Source organism: Microcaecilia unicolor, chromosome 7, assembly GCF_901765095.1.
Source record: "Microcaecilia unicolor chromosome 7, aMicUni1.1, whole genome shotgun sequence".
In the NCBI taxonomy this organism is placed as follows: Eukaryota; Metazoa; Chordata; class Amphibia; order Gymnophiona; family Siphonopidae; genus Microcaecilia; species Microcaecilia unicolor.
This window is the reverse complement of record NC_044037.1, coordinates 149,213,105-149,236,198: the sequence shown is the minus strand read 5'-3', so window position 1 is coordinate 149,236,198 and position 23,094 is coordinate 149,213,105.

Genomic DNA, 23,094 nt, shown 5'->3' with positions numbered 1-23,094 from the left:
CACTCATGGAGTTTTGTATAAGGAAAAGGGACTCATAAATGCCGCAGGCCAACCTGTTAAGTATGGACCCGAAATACTTCAGTTGCTAGAGGCCGTTTGGGCCCCTAAAAAGGTAGCTGTCATTCACTGCCGGGGACACCAAAGGACAGATACTCCAGTGGCCCGAGGGAACCGCCATGCTGATCGGGTGGCCAAGGAAGCTGCTCGAGGACCTCCAGCAGGTACTGTGACCCCCCTGTTCCAAATTCGACTGCAAGAATGGACGCCTATGTACACCCAAACGGAAGAGAAATGGGCTCAAGAGGAAGGGGCAGTAAGGAGACCTGATGGTTGGTTACATCTCCCTGATACCAGAGTTCTGGTGCCACGCCACCTAGCTTGGCCTGTAGTGTCTCAAGCTCATGACCTGTCACACTTAGGGAAGACAGCACTAGCCCGCCTACTCAGTCGAGTAGTGGTCTTGGAAGGATTGGATAGTCTGGTTGCCACTGCCTCTGCCCGATGTACTCTCTGTGCCCAGAATAATGCTCGTCAGGGACCCCGTATTCCACCAGGAGTTCAGTCCAGAGGACTAACACCCTTTGAGTCCCTAGTCATAGACTTCACAGAAATGCCCAGGAGCGGTAGGCTCCGATACCTCTTGGTTATGGTCTGCACTTTCTCTGGGTGGGTGGAAGCATACCCTACAGTCACTGAGAAAGCCACAGAAGTAGCTCGAGCCCTCCTTAGGGATGTCATCCCCAGGTATGGACTGCCCCTTGCCATAGGCTCAGATAATGGTCCCGCCTTTGTTGAAGCCACACTTCAGGCCCTGTCCCGCGCATTGCGCATTACCTGGAAATTGCATTGTGCCTACCGTCCCCAGAGTTCAGGGCAGGTTGAGCAGGCAAACAGAACCTTGAAAAATAGCCTAGCAAAGATTTGTCAGGAAACTCAACTGAAATGGCCACAGGCACTGCCACTAGCCCTCTTCCACCTCCGATGCACCCCAACTAAAGGAACGGCCCTCTCTCCCTTTGAAATTGTGTATGGTAAGCCCCCAGCCATTTTGCAGGGAATTAAGGGAGACATAGGGACTTTAGGGTCTGCCCAGGTGCAGGACCAGGTAGCCCTCTTGGGCCGGATAATTTCTGAGCTTCAGTCTTATGTGAGAGAAATAAACCCTGTCCCCTTCCAGGCTCAGGTACATTCCTTCCTGCCAGGGATAGAGTTTGGGTGAAAGACTGGAGGCTCCAGCCCTTGGGGCCCCGGTGGAAAGGACATTTTACTGTTTTGCTTTCTACCCCTACAGCTGTGAAGGTCGCAGGGATAACTCCATGGGTCCATTGGTCTCGAATCAAGTCTGCTGACCAGACTGAGCCCAGCACGGATCAGACGGAGCCTAAACAGTGGAGAGCAGAAAGTGATCCCGCGGAGCCATTGAAGCTGCGCTTGACCCGAACCAAAGAATCTACTAGCTGAAAAGAAGGGTCAACTGCATACCGCAGGAGCTGCTGGACTTCGGCTTCATACTGAGACTCTTTCTTGCTTGATTCTGGCTTTCCTGGAATTTGAGAGCTTGATTCTTGTCAGTTGAGGTTCTATCCCAACTGGTATAAGAACTCAAAGACTGAGAACATTATATTAGAGTAATCTGTGACTAGCACAGACTGTTGGAATATTATTGCTTAATTAGTTTGCTGTATTTGTTTTAGATTAGGAAGAAAGAAAATGTTAGTAGTTTGGGTGCTTTTGTTGTTTTCTACTCCTTGCCTCCTTTTTCCTAATACCCCAACTCGCTCCAACCTTTGGCTACACTCTGTCCAGGAACTAATTAGCCAGGCAAAGATTACTTCCCCTTGTATTGTGTGTTCCCGATTTTCTCCTTATACCACAGATGTCCCAGCTGTTCCTGTCCCTGTGCCGCTTACAGCTCTTATACCTCCCTACTTTTCGAGTTCGGGCCCTTGGAGCCAGGATTATACTTGGTGGTCCTTTTATAATGCTACCTCCCCCTCTGAATCTTCTCTACGGCCAGTCTTTACGTCTCCCTATCCAGCTTCTGGAGTGTTTTGTTTAACAAGAAACATCTCAACTATTCTTCCTATTTCCTGTAACTATACCAATGTTTTCCCAGAGAAGGGGGAATCTGTGTGGGTAGTCTCTCCAGGTACTCCTATGTGCCCTACTACCGTACCTGCAGATTATGACCCAGGTGATTATCTGGCTCCTAAGCGTACCACTGAGAGGATCATAGTGTCCCGGCTTATTTTCTACTTTCATAAGTCCCCGGGGTATGAAGAATTTATAACAAGTGAGCAGCCTGTCACAATTGGGGATTGGCACCTATGGTGTGCAAAGTCTCCATATCGTCTTCGTTCCCCCTGGGATAGGGGCTCGCATTATGGGCATCCTAAGTACCTTGTCCAGCCTGAGCCAACATTTATTGGGAACTTCCCTCACCCTCTCCTTGGTCATTACTGGCTCTGTGATAATGTCCTCCACATGATTCTTCCCCCCACATATGATTTTTGTGTATTGGTAACCTTAAATTATTTTCCTAAGTTATTCCTCTTCTCAGGCCACCATCCCCGCACCGCTCTAAGCGAGAGGCCTTGTCCTTACCCTCCTCCGTTGCCACAGAGGATGAGGCGATTGAATTAGCCCTCCAGTACATCAACTCTACTTATCCTCTGACCAAAAAGAGACTTGTGGCCCTTTCTGCCACGGCCTGGATTCCAATTGGGGGCCCGGTAGCGGGTATCACTGAACTAGGCATGGCTACCCGGCGACTTCAGTCCCTACTCCATGTTTTAGTTCATGAGCTGAACGTGGTAGTCAATGCATTGCAGGATCAAATTAATGAATTAAGTGTAGTTTCTCGGTATAACCGTATGGGCCTTGACTACCTCTTTGCAGCCCAGGGTGGCCTCTGCACAGTGCTCAATTCTTCAGAGTGCTGTACTATTGTCATAAATAGGACGCATGTAGTTAGGCATGCCATGGATAAAGTCCTACAGTTGGCCAGTCTTAATGTGGAGGATTACCGAGGAGGATTAGACCTTACCTCCTGGTGGTGGTCATTGACCTCATGGATACGTCCCTTGTTCATTTCCCTAATAGTCTTAGTTTTAGCAGGATTGTTGTTTTGTTTCCTGGCTTTATGTGCTTCGGCAGTATGCCGTCGGACCTTAACGAGTAGGGTAATGGTGATTCACAAGCCTATTCCTAGACGTTATGCCCCAGGAGGAGGTATGGAGTTGGGATCACTATAATCCCCAGAGTTTGAGTTGTGAGACTTATCTCTGCATAAGCTGATTTTAGTCTCAAAGGGGGGAATGAGGCAGCTTGGGCAGAGAAATTATATTTGTTAATTCTGTTTAAAGTTTGGTTCAGTCCTGTAAAGTGGAAGAATGTCATCTGGGTTTAATTGCTCAGAAGTCTAGCTTTTGCTAGACTAGAGGTTAGAAAGGTCAGAGAGAAATGAAACTTTCTTTGTCCTGTTTTGAGTGATGGATGGTTAAGGCTAGTTCATATTTACCACATCTGGATACCATTATAAGCAAGGCATACTGGACAGTTTCGCAGGCAGTTTAAAGGATTAGGCTAATGCTGTTTAGAAGGAGATAGTGTAGGTTTAAATAATTCTAGATGAGTTAGATTTTGTCTTATAAGGAATTCTGATTTCTGCTTATTTTAGAATATGTTTTATTCTGTTTAATTAATAAGTTCTATTTCTATGTAGAATATTTTTTCAATCCAGTGTCTGACTTTACAAGTGAGATTGTCTGCAGTTTAAGAGGTCATCATCTGGTTTGAATTATCCACAGTCCTAGCGAGTTCTGTGTAGGAAGCTAGGTGAAAGAGGTCAGGACAAGTCAACTCTCTTCTCCTTGATGAATAGCTAAATGTAGGACTGGCCTTCTGAAAGTAATAACAAACCATGTCTGTGTGCCATTAAGCAAGACTGGCCCCTTGACCCCTTAATGAATGCCAGAGTCCAGTTAGCAGTTTAAGCTATGACTGGGAATATGAGAATTTAATAATAAAATGCAAGAGATAGGTGCCACATTGTCTAGTTTGAGAGGCCCCAGGTCATAGGTCAGTTTAGGAAATATCAAACCTATGTAACTGATATTTTGGAGGTAAATGTATAGAGATAATTAGTTCCAGACAGGGTAATCAATCTATTCTTTACCATCTGGTGAGAAAGGGGGGCCAGAAGGGCTTAGGACCCTATATAAAGGAGAGCAGAAGCAGCTTACGTTAGAGAGAAGAAGGAGCTGAGACGAGAGAGACAAGACACAGAGAGAGAAGAGAAGGAGAGACCTAGAGCTGATGTCCTACTTTGTTTGCTGGCAAATAAAGAAGATTTCTCTCTCATTCTGGTGTGTGGTGTTTGACTCCTGAAGTACCACAGATTCTGCTAACAATAGTGGTAATTCCTGCAATATATATGCATCCTTCAAGTCCACAGAGCATAGCCAATTGTTTTTCTGAATCATGGGAAGAAGGTATAGAAAAATGCTACCAGTTGCCTTCAGTGAAATACAGGTTAAGGCAGGCTTAGAGCTGAGAACTAGGCCTCTAAAAATCAAAGACCATCTCTGACACAGATAATGTCACTGCAATAAAAGCTGAATTAAGCAACTGAGAGCTGACAGAGGGAGGCGGAATCTGTTCTCAAAACAACAGGTGGACAGACAATAACAAGAAGCAAAGATATTTTGGTAAAGGCAGATAACTGTGAAACGGGTCACTGCTGTGGAGAGACTGGTTGCTGCACCTACTACTATGAGCTGTGGTGGTTCTGGCTTCTCTGGACAGTGCTCATCCTCTTCAGCTGCTGTTGTGCCTACAGGCATCGACGTGCCAAAAAGCGCCTGCAGCAGCAGCAGCAGCAGCAGCAGCAGCAGCGGGAGATCAACCTCATTGCTTATCATGATGCTTGCAACTACCCTCCTTCCATGCTAGATCTCAGGTTGTTGGCTTCATTTAAGCTGCCAGCATATGAAGAGGTGGCATATCGTCCTGCACCCCACCACCACCCTACAGCATCATTCTGGCCCAGGTGAGTGGGTCTCATTCCCACTTGGATACAAGTGTGGTAACACCCTCACCAAGCTCAGAGAATTACAGCAGCTGCTCCTGTGAGTCCAGCACTGTCACATCCCCCAGCAGCACCTCCTTCTCCGTGCAGATCACAGATGAAATGGACACCAGCCACACCAGCACACCCAGCAAGGGCGGTGGCAGAGCTCCCAGTGCTGACACTCTGAGTGCTAGCCCTGGGCTTGAGGACCAGGATGTTGCTGGTGCCCCCAGAGAACCCACCACCATCAAGGAATTTCCATCCTCCAAGCAGACCATTTTCTCCTCCTATGTAGATTCTTTGAGATGGACAGCCATCGATGCTCTGTATAGAGGAGGTGGACGAAGAGGAAGAAGAAAGGGATGAAGAGCATTTTCGACACAGATGGTTAACAGGGATTCTGGATTGAAGTGTGCCGATGCCAGGTGCAGGGAAAGGAGAGTGAGGAGGAGCTTCACCTGTTGCATGACAGCTTGGCTGCTCAGACCGTGCGGAAAGAGTTGAACGACCTGCAGCGTGGGGAAGCTGCACAGCCCTCAGAGTGTGAGAGCCTTTGTGGATACCAGGATAGCGAGGAGCTAGGATCTCCCAGGTCAACCTGTCTGAGCTGTGAGAAAAGCAGGCAGTGCAGCACTTGTGAACAGCACACTGGTTGAAACATCCCTTCTACAGCCTGATCTGTTGCTGAATGGCTCTGAAATATCATCTGACTTTCCAGTTATTACTGTTCTGTTTTCTGTAGCACAGAGAGCTGCTTAACCTCAGCACTGGGTAGGTAAGCTGCTGATTTTTTTCCCCCTGAAAACCAGAGGTCATACTGCATAAGATAATCTTTAACAGTGTCCAGTTATTCACCAAGCAGTGTCTGCCCACCCGAGCTCTATAAATTGTATTCCATTTTGTCCTAAAATCTGTCTTTCTCCAAACCCCAGCCCTCTTTTGTACATTCCATCTGTGTAGGAGGGGTTATCCTGTACTCTTCCTGGATTTGGGCTTCAGCTGAATCATCTTCACATTAGACTACTGGTTTTTATAGCTTCATGTGCCCTCCTACAGTACAGGCTATGTCTTTCTCCTGACTTTTAACAACACAGTGGTCTAAGTCTTTCTCCTTTTAACACCACACACTTTCCTAATATTGCAGTGTATTGGTATAGTCTTTCATTAGCTTCTGTGGAGTCATGTTGAATGATGATGGCATGGAGTTCTATCTCGTGGCCATTTTGGGGTATCTGTGAAATTGAGCAGTTGTCGAGAGCCTGGTTTCTAGTAAGTAGGCATGAAAGTCACAATAAAAATCTAACATTATTGGCATTATGTAAGCCACATTGATACTGCAAATAGGTGGGAAAATGTGGGATACAAATGTAACCAATAAATAAATAAATTAGTCCAGTTGCAGCAGAAGTGAGGGAGTGAATTGGAATGGTAACTGAATTATTTTGTCTTTGATGCTCTGTACCTCTGGAGAAATATAAACTGCATATAGATGTCAGAGAAGGGCTACCCTGTATGTTCACCGGAGCCTGCAAAGGCCTTTCCGGTACTATGAAAGCCACATTGAGCCTACAAATAGGTGGGAAAATGTAACAAATGTAACAAATAAATAAATAACAGTGGGTCAGACGAAAGTAAATAAGAACATCCAGGGGGGTTGAAGGGAAACTTGGAAACATGTGAAATCATTGCTATCAAAGATGTTGATATCTAGGATATCTAAGGATAAGATGCAAAGATTGCCGGTGGGAGAATGAAATGTTAATAGGGAACAATGATAGAAGAAATGTATATAAAGGCTGACAGTTAGGGCATTAAGGGGAGAAGAAAGAAGAGGAGACGAGAGCAGGAGAGAATGCAGTAAACCGGTTGTGTGTCATGCAGCACTGCTCTTCCAGGATGAGATATGAATGCCAGGGATATGCACTCTGATGATCTTGTGTTAATCCTGCTTTTGGTAAGAGACTAATAAACTTTGAATTACTTTATCATATTCACTTGATCCCAGCGTCCTTCTGATTGTTTAGTCCACCAGTAGTACTCAGGCTGTGTAGAACAGTCTGGGAATGTACGAGGTCAAAGTAATTAAAATTCCATTCATTGGTGACTCCGACCGTGCCTCAAGCATTGGTGCCCACCAACGCTGATGACAGCTGGGATCTGTTCTGTGTTTTCCATGTGCTTTCAGCTCAGTACTGCGAGCTGGGGATTTCCTGTCGACCGGTTTTCCACTATTATAAACATCAAAATGCTGAAAAACTCCGTTTGTTTCAATTTCTGCCTAGCATTAGCTTTTTGCCTTGCCAGCACTACCTTCTCTGTCTTAAAAATACCTTTTTTTTTTGTTATGACTTGCTGTTTCCCATAAGTGGATACTGATCATCCCCCCCCTTTTTCTAGAGGAATGTTTAAGGACTTGTTTTTCCCACTACAGGTGCAGTGTTGAAGTCCTAAGTGGGTCCTGTTCCCCTGGCCAAGGGAGTGTTGAGGACCTACGTTCCCCTCTACCAAAGATGTGTTTTTTAGTGTGTCACATTTTATATAGGAGTGTATAGGACTAGTTTCCCACCACAGGTAGAGTGTTGCAGTTCTATGTAGGTCCTGTTGCCCCCTGCAAAGGAGTGTTTGGGACTGGTTTCCCACCACAGGTGGAGTGTTGCAGTCCTATGTAGGCCCGTTTTTTCCCCTCTTTCTAGGAGTGTTACGGCCCTACTTCCCTTTGCATATGGGTACTGGGAACCTACTTTCCCTTTACAAAGCAGTGCTTATCAGAGGGCCCCTATCCAAATTTTTCCCTACATTTTCTTTATTTCCAAATTTAAGACCTAGATTGCTCATACTTTTTATTCCTCTTCCTGGGTTTGAAGTTGATTCAACTGTGTGTGCCAAGGGTGTTCTATGCGGCCCTGTCTTAAGTTTCTTATAATGGCTCCTGAGGAAGAGTTAATTGGTGGATGCATTAATTAAGGACTCAGATTTAGAACGCAAGGTCTGCTGTATCCCTTGACCTTTTAAGTCCCTGTTACTGTGTTTTGTCCCTATGAGTTACCATGGATAACACACTCTTTTTACTCAGACTCACTCGCAGGACGCCTGGGTAAAGCGAATGCTACATACCTGTAGAAGGTATTCTCCGAGGACAGCAGGCTGATTGTTCTCACTGATGGGTGACGTCCACGGCAGCCCCTCCAATCGGAATCTTCACTAGTAAAAGCCTTTGCTAGCCCTCGCGCGCCGATGCGCACCGCGCATGCGCGGCCGTCTTCCCACCCAAAACCGGCTCGTGCCGGCCAGTCTTATATGTAGCAAGACCAAGAGAAGGGAAGACACAACTCCAAAAGGGGAGGCGGGCGGGTTTGTGAGAACAATCAGCCTGCTGTCCTCGGAGAATACCTTCTACAGGTATGTAGCATTCGTTTTCTCCGAGGACAAGCAGGCTCCTTGTTCTCACTGATGGGGTATCCCTAGCCCCCAGGCTCACTCAAAACAACAACCATGGTCAATTGGGCCTCGCAACGCCGAGGACATAACTGAGATTGACCTAACAATTTATCCAACTAACTGAGAGTGCAGCCTGGAACAGAATAAAAATGGGCCTAGGGGGGTGGAGTTGGATTCTAAACCCCGAACAGATTCTGAAGCACTGACTGCCCGAACTGACTGTCGCGTCGGGTATCCTGCTGCAGGCAGTAATGAGATGTGAATGTGTGGACAGATGACCACGTCGCAGCTTTGCAAATCTCTTCAATAGTGGCTGACTTCAAGTGGGCTACCGACGCAGCCATGGCTCTAACATTATGAGCCGTGACATGACCCTCAAGAGCCAGCCCAGCCTGGGCGTAAGTGAAGGAAATGCAATCTGCTAGCCAATTGGATATGGTGCGTTTCCCCACAGCCACTCCCCTCCTGTTGGGATCAAAAGAAACAAACAATTGGGCGGACTGTCTGTTGGGCTGTGTCCGCTCCAGATAGAAGGCCAATGCTCTCTTGCAGTCCAATGTGTGCAGCTGACGCTCAGCAGGGCAGGAATGAGGATGGGGAAAGAATGTTGGCAAGACAATTGACTGGTTCAGATGGAACTCCGACACAACCTTTGGCAAGAACTTAGGGTGAGTGCGGAGGACTACTCTGTTATGATGAAATTTGGTGTAAGGGGCCTGAAGCTCACTGATTCTACGAGCTGAAGTAACTGCCACCAAGAAAATGACCTTCCAGGTGAAGTACTTCAGATGGCAGGAGTTCAGTGGCTCAAAAGGAGGTTTCATCAGCTGGGTGAGAACGACATTGAGATCCCATGACACTGTAGGAGGCTTGACGGGGGGCTTTGACAAAAGCAAACCTCTCATGAAGCGAACAACTAAAGGCTGTCCTGAGATCGGCTTACCTTCCACACGGTAATGGTATGCACTGATTGCACTAAGATGGACCCTTACAGAGTTAGTCTTGAGACCAGACTCAGACAAGTGCAGAAGGTATTCCAGCAGGGTCTGTGTAGGACAAGAGCGAGGATCTAGGTCCTTGCTGTCACAACAGAAGGCAAACCTCCTCCACAGAAAGAAGTAACTCCTCTTAGTGGAATCTTTCCTGGAAGCAAGCAAGATTCGGGAGACACCCTCTGACAGACCCAAAGAGGCAAAGTCTACGCTCTCAACATCCAGGTCGTGAGAGCCAGGGACCGGAGGTTGGGATGCAGAAGCGCCCCTTCGTCCTGTGTGATGAGGGTCGGAAAACACTCCAATCTCCACGGTTCTTCGGAGGACAACTCCAGAAGAAGAGGGAACCAGATCTGACGCGGCAAAAAAGGAGCAATCAGAATCATGGTGCCTCGGTCTTGCTTGAGTTTCAACAAAGTCTTCCCCACCAGAGGTATGGGAGGATAAACATACAGCAGACCCTCCCCCCAGTCCAGAAGGAAGGCATCCGATGCCAGTCTGCCGTGGGCCTGAAGCCTGGAACAGAACTGAGGGACTTTGTGGTTAGCTCGAGATGCAAAGAGATCTACCAAGGGGGTGCCCCACACCTGGAAGATCCGGCGCACCACTCGGGAATTGAGCGACCACTCGTGAGGTTGCATAATCCTGCTCAACCTGTCGGCCAGACTGTTGTTTACGCCTGCCAGATATGTGGCTTGGAGCACCATGCCGTGACGGCGAGCCCAGAGCCACATGCTGACGGCTTCCTGACACAGGGGGCGAGATCCGGTGCCCCCCTGCTTGTTGATGTAATACATGGCAACCTGGTTGTCTGTCTGAATTTGGATAATTTGGTGGGATAGCCGATCTCTGAAAGCCTTCAGAGCGTTCCAGACCGCTCATAACTCCAGGAGATTGATCTGCAGATCGCGTTCCTGGAGGGACCAGCTTCCCTGGGTGTGCAGCCCATCGACATGAGCTCCCCACCCCAGGAGAGACGCATCCGTAGTCAGCACTTTTTGTGGCTGAGGAATTTGGAAAGGACGTCCCAGAGTCAAATTGGACCAAATCGTCCACCAATACAGGGATTTGAGAAAACTCGTAGACAGGTGGATCACGTCTTCTAGATCCCCAGCGGCCTGAAACCACTGGGAGGCTAGGGTCCACTGAGCAGATCTCATGTGAAGGCGGCCCATGGGAGTCACATGAACTGTGGAGGCCATGTGGCCCAGCAATCTCAACATCTGCCGAGCTGTGATCTTCTGGGACGCTCGTACCCGCGAGACGAGGGACAACAAGTTGTTGGCTCTCGCCTCTGGGAGATAGGCACGAGCCGTCCGAGAGTCCAGCAGAGCTCCTATGAATTCGAGTTTCTGCACTGGGAGAAGATGGGACTTTGGATAATTTATCACAAACCCCAGGAGCTCCAGGAGGCGAATAGTCATCTGCATGGACTGTAGAGCTCCAGCCAATCGTCGAGATATGGGAACACGTGTACCCCCAGTCTGCGAAGTGCCGCTGCTACTACAGCCAAGCACTTCTTGAACACTCTGGGCGCAGAGGCGAGCCCAAAGGGTAGCACACAGTACTGGAAGTGACGTGTGCCCAGCCGAAATCGCAGATACTGTCTGTGAGCTGGCAGTATCGGGATGTGTGTGTAGGCGTCCTTCAAGTCCAGAGAGCATAGCCAATCGTTTTCCTGAATCATGGGGAGAATGGTGCCCAGGGAAAGCATCCTGAACTTTTCTTTGACCAGATATTTGTTCAGGGCCCTTAGGTCTAGGATGGGACGCATCCCCCCTGTTTTCTTTTCCACAAGGAAGTACCTGGAATAGAATCCCAGCCCTTCCTGCCCGGATGGCACGGGCTCGACCGCATTGGCGCTGAGAAGGGCGGAGAGTTCCTCTGCAAGTACCTGCTTGTGTTGGAAGCTGTAAGATTGAGCTTCCGGTGGACAATTTGGAGGTTTTGAAGCCAAATTGAGGGTGTATCCTTGCCGGACTATTTGGAGAACCCACTGATCAGAGGTTATGAGAGGCCACATTTGGTGAAAAACTTTCAACCTCCCTCCGACCTGCAGGTCTCCCGTCACTGACACTTGGATGTCGGCTATGCTCTGCTGGAGCCAGTCAAAAGCTCGTCCATGGCTTTTGCTGGGGAGCCGAGGGGCCTTGCTGAGGCGCACGCTGCTGACGAGAGCGATCACGCTGGGGCTTAGCCTGGGCCGCAGGCTGTCGAGAAGGAGGATTGTACCTACGCTTACCAGAAGAGTAGGGAACAGTCCTCCTTCCCACCAAAAATCGTCTACCTGTAGAGGTAGAAGCTGAAGGCTGCCGGCAGGAGAACTTGTCGAAAGCGGTATCCCGCTGGTGGAGCTGCTCTACCACCTGTTCGACTTTTTCTCCAAAAATATTATCCGCACGGCAAGGCGAGTCCGCAATCCGCTGCTGGATCCTATTCTCCAGGTCGGAGGCACGCAGCCATGAGAGTCTGCGCATCACCACACCTTGAGCAGCGGCCCTGGACGCAACATCAAAGGTGTCATACACCCCTCTGGCCAGGAATTTTCTGCACGCCTTCAGCTGCCTGACCACCTCCTGAAATGGCTTCGCTTGCTCAGGGGGGAGCTTGTCCACCAAGCCCGCCAACTGCCGCACATTGTTCCGCATGTGTATGCTCCTGTAGAGCTGGTAAGACTGGATTTTGGCCACGAGCATAGAAGAATGGTAGGCCTTCCTCCCAAAGGAGTCTAAGGTTCTAGAGTCCTTGCCCAGGGGCGCCGAAGCATGCTCTCTAGAACTGTTAGCCTTCTTTAGGGCCAAATCCACAACTCCAGAGTCGTGAAGCAACTGAGTGCGCATCAGCTCTGGGTCCCCATGGATCCGGTACTGGGACTCGATCTTCTTGGGAATATGGGGATTACTTAATGGCTTGGTCCAGTTCTCCAGCAATGTCTTTTTTAGGACATGATGCATGGGTACTGTGGACGCTTCCTTAGGTGGAGAAGGATAGTCCAGGAGCTCAAACATTTCAGCCCTGGGCTCGTCCTCCACATCCACCGGGAAGGGGATGGCCGTAGACATCTCCCGGACAAAGGCCGCAAAAGACAGACTCTCGGGAGGAGAAAGCTGACTTTCAGGAGAGGGAGTGGGATCAGAAGGCAGGCCATCAGACTCCTCGTCAGAGAAATATCTGATGTCCTCCTCCTCCTCCCACGAGGCCTCACCATCGGTATCAGACACAAGTTCACGGACCTGCGTCTGAAGCCGTGCCTGGCTCGACTCCGTGGAACCACGGCCACGGTGGGAGCGTCGAGAGGTAGACTCCCTCGCCCGCACCAGCGAAGCTCGCTCCGCCGACGTCGTCGGGGAGCCTTCCTGGGAGGCGACCGCAGTCGGTACCGCAAGCGGCACCGATGTCGGAGACCTCACCCCGGGCAAGGGGCCAGCCGGCGCCTCACTCGACAGTACCGGTGGTGCAAGCACCCCCCGTACCGGAGGGGAAGGGCGCAACAGCTCTCCCAGGATCTCTGGGAGGACGGCCCGGAGACTCTCGTGCAGAGCGGCTGTGGAGAAAGACATGGAAGCCGATGCAGGTGTTGATGTCAGAGTCTGTTCCGGGCGTGGAGGCTGTCCCGGGCTGTCCATAGTGGAGCGCATCGACACCTCCTGAACAGAGGGTGAGCGGTCCTCTCGGTGCCGATGCCTACTGGGTGCCGACTCCCTCGGCGACCCAGAGCTCTCGGTGCCGATACGGGAAGGGGACCGGTGTCGATGCTTCTTTGACTTTTTCAAACGAAGCATGTCACCGGAGCTTCCCGGCACTGAGGAGGAGGACGTAGAATCCAACCGTCGCTTCCTCGGGGCCGAGGCCGAAGAAGGTCGGTCTCGGGGGGGCTGTACCGCAGGAGCCCTCAGGGTAGGGGGAGACCCACCCGAAGGCTCACCGCCACCAGCAGGGGAATGGACAGCCCTCACCTGCACTCCAGACGAAGCACCACTCGACCGACGACATCAGCAGACGTGGAGGGTCCCCTGGTACCACCGACGCCGACGCAGCCTTCCGATGTCTCAGCCCCGATGCAGAGGGTCGATGCCTCGATGCACTCGATGCAGTCGCGGCCGAGGACGAAGGTCTGGACGCTGGCGACGTCTATGCACTCGATATTCCGGTGCCGATGCCGACGAAGAGCCCGAGACAAAACGTTCCATTGGGCCAATCTCGCTACCGAGTCCGCTTTGTAAAGAGTGCACAGACTACAGGCCTGCGGGCGGTGCCCAGCCCCCAGACACTGAAGACACGACGCGTGTCTATCAGTGAGCGAGATTACCCGGGCGCACTGGGTGCACTTCTTTAAGCCACTGGGAGACTTCGATGTCATGGGCGGAAAAATCGCGCCGGCGAGATCAAAACTCGTAATGGCGAAGATGGCACCACAAAAGCGGGAAGAAAAACTCCACCCGAGGGCCCAAAAAGGCCTACACCGACGACGAAAAAAAATTAACGGGGCAAAAACTAGAAATACAGGAAGGGGAAAAAAGACCGAAAAGGTCTCCCTCCGAATGCTTTGTTTTTTTTTTTTAGTAGCGAAAGTCAAAAAAGACACGCGAGGTCGACTTAAGGGGCGCGAACGGCGTAAACACGACCGTACCGAGCGCGGACAAAAGAAGACTGGCCGGCACAAGCCGGTTTCGGGCGGGAAGACGGCTGCACATGCGCGGTGCGCATCGGCGCGCGAGGGCTAGCAAAGGCTTTTGCTAGTGAAGATTCCGATTGGAGGGGCTGCCGTGGACGTCACCCATCAGTGAGAACAAGCAGCCTGCTTGTCCTCGGAGAAAAGTGGGGTATCTGACTAGCTCCCCTTGTGAGCCCTCCCTCGATTGGAGTAGTGTGACTCCCACATCGGAGGTGTATCCCTGAAGAGTGGAAAGTATACAGTTCACTTTAATTTTGCAACAAATTTTAATGCAGATCTAGGTACAGTGCCAGGCTTGTTGTATAACCAGTTAGTCTGTTAGACTCCTTTTCCTCTCTACTATTCACATAACACTATTTGTGCCACTATTTCTGCCATACACATATCTGACCATGTCCACGCCCCTGGATACCGTTATAAAGTTCTTCGTGAATGAAAAAAGGCTCTGACCCACATTTGTGAGAAATGGTTCAGACAACTGCTGGGTATAGCGACCTATTGGTCACCAAGTTAATTGAAGGTATCCCTATTACATTTACACTCACACTGCAGCCACCAACCATTTATTTAGATAACCAAGTGCTCAGTGCACCACTTCTTTATGCTCCCTTATGCCCCATTAATTTGTTAGGGCGTGATTTGCTTACACAATTCCAATTTCCAATTCACTTTGATCAACTTATCACGCGCTTTGAATAATAAACGGCTGAACTTGCAGTCGTACTTTACGTGTTACTGTTTAAGGCTTTGGACGCTGACCTCTCCATAGTAACAGACTCTATATGTCTTTTCATCCCTACACTCCTATGCCTGCAAGTGGAACCAGAGGGGTATGGTTTCCTCTACTGGTCAGCCCTTGCCATTTACCACTTTGGACTTCCCTTTTTGAGACCTTACAGCATCGCCATCAGAATGGCCTCTGCATAGCCATCACTTGGATTAGGGCCCACCAAGAAACCACCTTTTCCTTTGCAATCAATGGTAATAATTTAGCTGATGACTTGGCATGCCAGGTAACGTCTGCTATTAACCTAACCCTAACAGTGTGCGTCACTGATGCATTAACCCCACCCTCTACTCCGTCTCCTTCCCCACTCCTTGACATACTCCCTTTCACCCCCCCCCTTCCACACCTACTTCCTCCCCCCTCTGACACCCCTCCCCTTGATATACCCGCTCCCCCTGACGAAACCTCCCTCCTTGTCTCGCCCCTACAGGATTTTTCCTTTACTTTGCAGTCTTCAGTAAGACAAGAAGAACTTCGCCAATGGAAACTAGCAGGCTGCTCTATTAATCCTGATGATCTCTGGACCCACCCTAATGGCCAAATATGTGCTTCTCAGTACATCATCGTCTCTTTACTCCTACATGCCATACACTACCAACTTCACCTGAATGCAGCATCATTATATGATCAACTCTCCTGTAAACTGTGGGCTCCACTGCTGCTACTGCTATGTAAGACAGTTGTTCAGCATTGTTACAAATGTTTTCTTTATACACCTAAGCGGGGACCCGCTATACCTGCTGGTCACTTGCCTATTGTGCAAGGACCAGGCCTACATTGGCATGTTGATTTTACAGACATGCAGACACCTGTCAGAGGTAAAAGGTACCTGCTTGTCTGCGTGGATGGTTTCTCTAAATGGATAGAGAAGCTTTTCCTTGTACCAGAGAAACTGCACAAGTAATGGCACTTTCTCTCTGTCAGGAGATCATTCCCAGATTTGGGATTCCCTGTAGAATTACTACTGATAACGGTTCTCATTTTGTTAATACATTCCTAAAGTCCTTTATACCAGCTCTGGGTATTTCACATCATACTGTTTGTATTTATAAACCCACTAGCAATGGCCTCGTTGAGCGATATAATGGACTTTTGAAAACTAAATTGAGACAACTTATGGCAAATGGAATTAAGAATTGGCTCGATGCTCTGCTGTTGGCTCTTTTAGCCCTTTGAGCCACCCCATCTGACTCTTTGAAACTGACTCCTTTTCAGCTCTGTACAGGCCGCAATATGCGACTTATTAAAGGCAATCCTGATAACCACTTGCCTGACAAATATTCTGTTTACTGGGATGTGTTACAAACCATCATTACTTCTCTGTCTTCAATTCCACAGGCGATTTCAGACAGAAGAGGGGAGGGTAATGATAGCCTTGCCCCTGCCACCGGTCATCCAAAAGCTCTCAAAGTTGGAGACTTGGTTCACAAGAAGTACTACACCCACAAAACGTGGAAAGACCCTATTTACGTAGGACCCTTCCAAAATGAAGCCCTGTCAGCCACTGCAGTCAAGTTACGAGATCACCTTTCCTGGGTCCACCTAAAAGATATCCGAATTTACAAAGCTCCTGATTTTGACCTTTTCAAGCCTATTGATGATTCCAGATCTGCCACCACCAGCTACCCCCACCAGTCCAACGATTGCCACTCCTCCTGAATCCTCAACCACCACTTCTTGACCTGATACCTATGCCAGAAGGACATATCCCAGATTTACAAGCCAGAATTGTGAATCTACAAACTTTAATTGCAGAATTGATTGTTCCTGATGCCCCTGAACTTGCTTGCCTCCAGAATATTTACCATGAGGTTTCCAATCTACTGAGCCTCTGGGATTTTCACTTCCTGGTGATGGATTAAAATCTTCTGTTCCATGACTGGAGCATCTGACAACTACAGATATTACCCCTCAGGAAGAAATCAACTTAACTGAACGGCATTGCCCTTCAAAAGGAGACCACCCTTGTCGATTTGACCTCCATTGGACCTATTACTGAACCTGCACCTGGCAATCTTTCAGTGGAACCCTATGACGAAAGTCCAAGTTTTCTGCCTGAAGCTCAGAGCAACATACAAGAGGACACTATACTTTGTACTCCAAAAACTGTGTTAGGAACTGTGGTACTTACAGTGCTCCTAATTTTGGTTTTGGGACTAACTTTTTATGTACTTGAAAAGTTTCACGTGTTTCTTAAGTATTCCTCATTTAGGCATTAATGTTACATAGCGAAAGACCCATCCCTGATTATCATCCGGAACTGGACTATTGGGAGACTGCTATTGAATTTCTTGTTACTATACTCTGGCTTACCTTCCCTATTCTCCTTACTGTTATTTGGCTCCTATATTTTTATTTTTTATTATTTAGTTCTCCTGATTTAGGGAGGTATTTTCCACTGCATGACCCAAGCCAATATCACCCAACCTCTATCTTGGGCCTTACCTTGGGACCCTGCCCCAGATGATGACCCGACCTGGGACCCCATAACTAGATACCAGATACTGTGTGAATCATTACTTGACCCCTTGACCAGAGGCCCTGATAGGCACATAGTAGATGTTTTTGATATATTTTGAGGGTGTGGCCTTATAAAGGTAGAACACAGCCAGAGACACCATTAATTAGGCCTGAAACAGGAGAAATACTCGACTTTTGGCTTGTCACATATAACACTGTCCACAGTGGTTGGAAACCTTGGTTTTTCTTTAGGGAGATTGGGAGTCGACGTCTTGAAATTTACTCTATTTACCTTGCTGGAGAAGGACAAATTGGGGCCACCAGGATCTACCCCGAGTACACCAATAGTTGATGGTTTACTTATGTTTGTTTTTCCTGGGACTCTTAGTTTTCCTAACTTCTGTATCTAATCATTTTTTTTCTTAGAATCCTTCCCTTTCAGTTGGAACCCCAGGATTGATCTCAGTAATCCTGCATTGTGTCTCCTTATTTCAGTTCTCTAAGCAATAACAATTATGACTGCCACATTCTTACTAATCTGTTTTCTATCCACTATTCTCGTACCCTACAGTACCCCAGATAATGTCAGGACTGAACATCTTATTCCCTATACGATCACCTTGTCTCTCACCAACGACACACTAGTAGTTACCTTTGATGTCTGTGCTTATGTTTAGCTGTGGAGAGTTAAATTGGCAACGATATTACTCTGCATATGATATGCACATGTTGTCCTGGTTCCACCTGTGACAAGCTGGTCTAAGGTGTGGTGGTGATCAGGCCATGGTCAATATCAAGGTAATGATAATCCCCTAAGAAAGAGTATTACAATTCTCAAACTAAAGGCAGATGTCACATCATTGCCAAATGAAGCCATTGTAATCCTGTTGCCATTACCTTTAGAGGTACAACGGAATGTATTTACTGAGCCTATTTCTTGGGCATAGATGCTGACGGTAGAGACCCTATTGCCCACATTCCGTATTGTCCTCCTGCCACCTATTTTTGGGATTTGATATTCCCAATAACGGACATAAATGCCACTAACTACCATATTGCTTTTCCCACCCCTCAAACAAAGATGAATCCAGGCCCTGCCAATCAAATTGCTTCAGGATTTGAGTCATTTTTTTTTTCATGGGCCACAATTAATAAGAATGTAAACTGGATCGATTACATCTATTACAATCAGCAAAGATTTGTTAATTACACCAGAGGTGCTGGTTCAGGGAATAGTAGCCCAATTAGATTGCCACCAGTAGAATGACCATGGAGAAACGGATGGTTCTTGATATGATGTTAGCTTCGGATAATGGGGTATGTGTAAATTGGTGTACTCAATGCTGTACTTTTATCCCTAATAATACTGCTCCAGATGGATAAATCTCCAGCGCTCTGAAAGGCCTCACCTCACTTTCTGAGGAGCTGGCTCATAACTGTGGCGTTGACACTTCCTGGACCGGATGCTGGATAAAATGTTTGAAAAATGGAAAAATCATTTTGTTTCAGCCGCCAGGTGCTGTTATTGTTTGTGTTGTCCATTTTCATAGTTGTAGGATGCTGTATCATCCCATGCACTAGAGGATTAGTAGAACGTGTAATTGCAACTGCTATAAGCAAGAAAGAACCTACAGGTCACTATGTCCTGTATGAACGACTTCTGGCTGATACCAAGCTTGTTGCCAGAACAGAGGAAGGAGATTATGTTCCTATATACAGTGGTGGAAATAAGTATTTGATCCCTTGCTGATTTTGTAAGTTTGCCCACTGACAAAGACATGAGCAGCCCATAATTGAAGGGTAGGTTATTGGTAACAGTGAGAGATAGCACATCACAAATTAAATCCGGAAAATCACATTGTGGAAAGTATATGAATTTATTTGCATTCTGCAGAGGGAAATAAGTATTGATCCCCCACCACCAGTAAGAGATCTGGCCCCTACAGGACCAGGTAGATGCTCCAAATCAACTCGTTACCTGCATGACAGACAGCTGTCGGCAATGGTCACCTGTATGAAAGACACCTGTCCACAGACTCAGTGAATCAGTCAGACTCTAACCTCTACAAATGGCCAAGAGCAAGGAAGCTGTCTAAGGATGTCAGGGACAAGATCATACACCTGCACAAGGCTGGAATGGGCTACAAAACCATCAGTAAGACGCTGGGCGAGAAGGAGACAACTGTTGGTGCCATAGTAAGAAATGGAAGAAGTACAAAATGACTGTCAATCGACAAAGATCTGGGGCTCCACGCAAAATCTCACCCTCGCTGGGGTATCCTTGATCATGAGGAAGGTTAGAAATCAGCCTACAACTACAAGGGGGGAACTTGTCAATGATCTCAAGGCAGCTGGGACCACTGTCACCACGAAAACCATTGGTAACACATTACGACATAACGGATTGCAATCCTGCAGTGCCCGCAAGGTCCCCCTGCTCGGAAGGCACATGTGACGGCCCGTCTGAAGTTTGCCAGTGAACACCTGGATGATGCGCGAGAGTGATTGGGAAGGTGCTGTGGTCAGATGAGACAAAAATTGAGCTCTTTGGCATGAACTCAACTCGCCGTGTTTGGAGGAAGAGAAATGCTGCCTATGACCCAAAGAACACCGTCCCCACTGTCAAGCATGGAGGTGGAAATGTTATGTTTTGGGGGTGTTTCTCTGCTAAGGGCACAGGACTACTTCACCGCATCAATGGGAGAATGGATGGGGCTATGTACCGTACAATTCTGAGTGACAACCCTCCTTCCCTCCGCCAGGGCCTTAAAAATGGGTCGTGGCTGGGTCTTCCAGCACGACAATGACCCCAAAACATACAGCCAAGGCAACAAAGGAGTGGCTCAGGAAGAAGCACATTAGGGTCATGGAGTGGCCTAGCCAGTCACCAGACCTTAATCCCATTGAAAACTTATGGAGGGAGCTGAAGCTGCGAGTTGCCAAGCGACAGCCCAGAACTCTTAATGATTTAGAGATGATCTGCAAAGAGGAGTGGACCAAAATTCCTCCTGACATGTGTGCAAACCTCATCATCAACTACAGAAGACGTCTGACCGCTGTGCTTGCCAACAAGGGTTTTGCCACCAAGTATTAGGTCTTGTTTGCCAGAGGGATTAAATACTTATTTCCCTCTGCAGAATGCAAATAAATTCATATACTTTCCACAATGTGATTTTCCGGATTTAATTTGTGATGTGCTATCTCTCACTGTTACCAATAACCTACCCTTCAATTATGGTCTTTGTCAGTGGGCAAACTTACAAAATCAGCAAGGGATCAAATACTTATTTCCACCACTGTATCTTCCAGGACGCTATATTTATTTTATTTATGTTTTGCTCACACCTTTTTCAGTAGTAGTTCAAGGTGAGTTACATTCAGGTACACTGGACATTTCTCTGTCCCAGGAGGTCTCACAATCTTAGTTTGTACCTAAGGCAATGGAGGGTTAAGTGATTTGCCCAAGATCACAAGGAGCAGCAGTGGGATTTGAACCGACCACTTCTGGATTGCAAGACCGGTGCTCTAACCACTAGGCCACTCCTCCACTCAGCAAGGCCTGCATATACGATCTAGATATATTACATTTTGCCATTGCCTGATTCATAATTATGATGCTATTTAGCTTGTATTAGTTCTACATCATATTGACTCCAGTAAGTTTTTATGTAGCCAATATTAACCCTTTTATTAATGCTAAAATAAGACATTGCTCCTGTATTAGTACACAGTCAAGTTCTGACTAATGATTAGCTCTATAGTGATGATATATTAGTTGTTTGCATTCATATTTACTCAAACTTGTAAATGTTATGGTAGGTCAAATAGACTTATTTGAATTCATGTGCTTCCAAGTTTCACCATGCCCCAGAGTTGTAGGATAGTTAGGCTCCTTGGTTTGGTTAAGATAAAGGGGAATCCCAATGCTGTATCTCATTTGGCATAGAACCTCAGATAGGTGACGATTTCTATATGGTGGGGTTGGATGTCGTCGCCCTTTACACAAATATCCCTCAGGACAAGGCCATACAGGTATAGAGATATATCGACGACGTGATTTTACTCTGGCGGGGCCCCTTAGCCGAATTGCGGGCCTTCATAGGGTATTTAAATACCGTGGACTCGCATATCGAGTTTACTTTTAGCATAGATCAATATGAACTTGAATTCCTGGACATTAAATTACTAGAACAGTTGATGGCAAATTCTCTACCACCATTTTTTGCAAGCCGACCGACCGCAACACCCTACTGCATTATCAAAGTTTTCATCATTATGGTTTAAAGAAAGGTGTTCTGGTTGGTCAGCTATTACGCTTACGTCAGCTTTGCTCTTCTACTATGGAGTTCAAGAAACAAGCTAGTATTATGATGGACAGGTTTAGAGCCCGTGGTTACCCTGTGGGGGTCCTCAAGAAAGCTTATAAGAGGGCCCTGCATACTCATTGTCAGTGGTGTGTTTTGCCCAAGCAAAGTACTCCTCAAAATGGCCTTGGCATGTGTAATTCCATTTTCACAGAAGGCATCTGCCATCTGTTCTATTATACATAGATACTGGCACGTTCTTTCAGTCCACTCTGAGTTCAGCGAGCGCCCTAAAGTGGCGCGTAGACGGGAAGCGAACTTGGGTGAACTGTTGAAGAGACCCACCAGGAATGTTGAGGGAGGTAGACACTCCCCCTGCGGGGGGGGGGGGTGTACTGTCAATATTCTCGGGACACTAGAACAGTCCCCATTCCCCACATTAACAAGGTGTTTAGCTTAAGGCAGAATACCAGTTGTACTAGTGCACGGGTAGTATATTGCATCATATGCCCCTGCAGGCTTTATTATATAGGGCACACAAAACGACAGTTGAAAAATAGGTTAGCAGAGCATGTGAGTAATTTACGTCTCAACAAGTTGGTTAATCCGCTTGTCGCTCATCGGAGCGAGTATAACCATACTACTGATCAACTTCGTTGTGTAGTTCTGGTACAGATCCCCTTAGGTAACAGTAGGGGGGGCAATATTAGTACCCAATTACTATCTATTGAACAACGGTACATATATATGTGGGGGACGGTGGCTCCCACTGGCCTTAATTTGGAGGTAGAGTGGATTTGAGGACGCGTCCCTTTACATAGTTTGGGTGGAGCAGTCAGGTTAGCTATTTAAATCACGTCATCATGGCCCCCGTAGTTAGTTTCAGTGGAGTGGTCGTTGATCCATGCTTTAGCGTGCACCAGTTCAGCATGCAGCTGGTTAAGAGTTGAAAAAGTGTGAAATGTTGCTTTACATTGTGGCTTATTAATGTATATGGATTTAGTAGGGGGGGTGATACTGGGTTTGTATTGTTGTAGATGTTGTGCTGGTTCCTCCTGATGAAGTGAACGAAATGCGGTCCAGCATTGGGAACCGGCACACGTATGAGGAACAGCTTATGGTGAACAGTGGAGTGGTCACCTTTCACTGCGTACCTGTATACAGGATTTAAAAGACATTACATTCACAAAGGTGGTCTATTTTGTGAATATAACCAAGCGGATTGGAGGTGAAGCCAGTAAAGCTTGGCTTGGATATAACGCCCGAGTGGAAAGCTGGGGCAATAAGTTAAATTTGAAATTACAACAGCAACGCAAAGGACTTTAACATTGTAATAACTGTGAATGCTAATGTTTAATGTATATTTT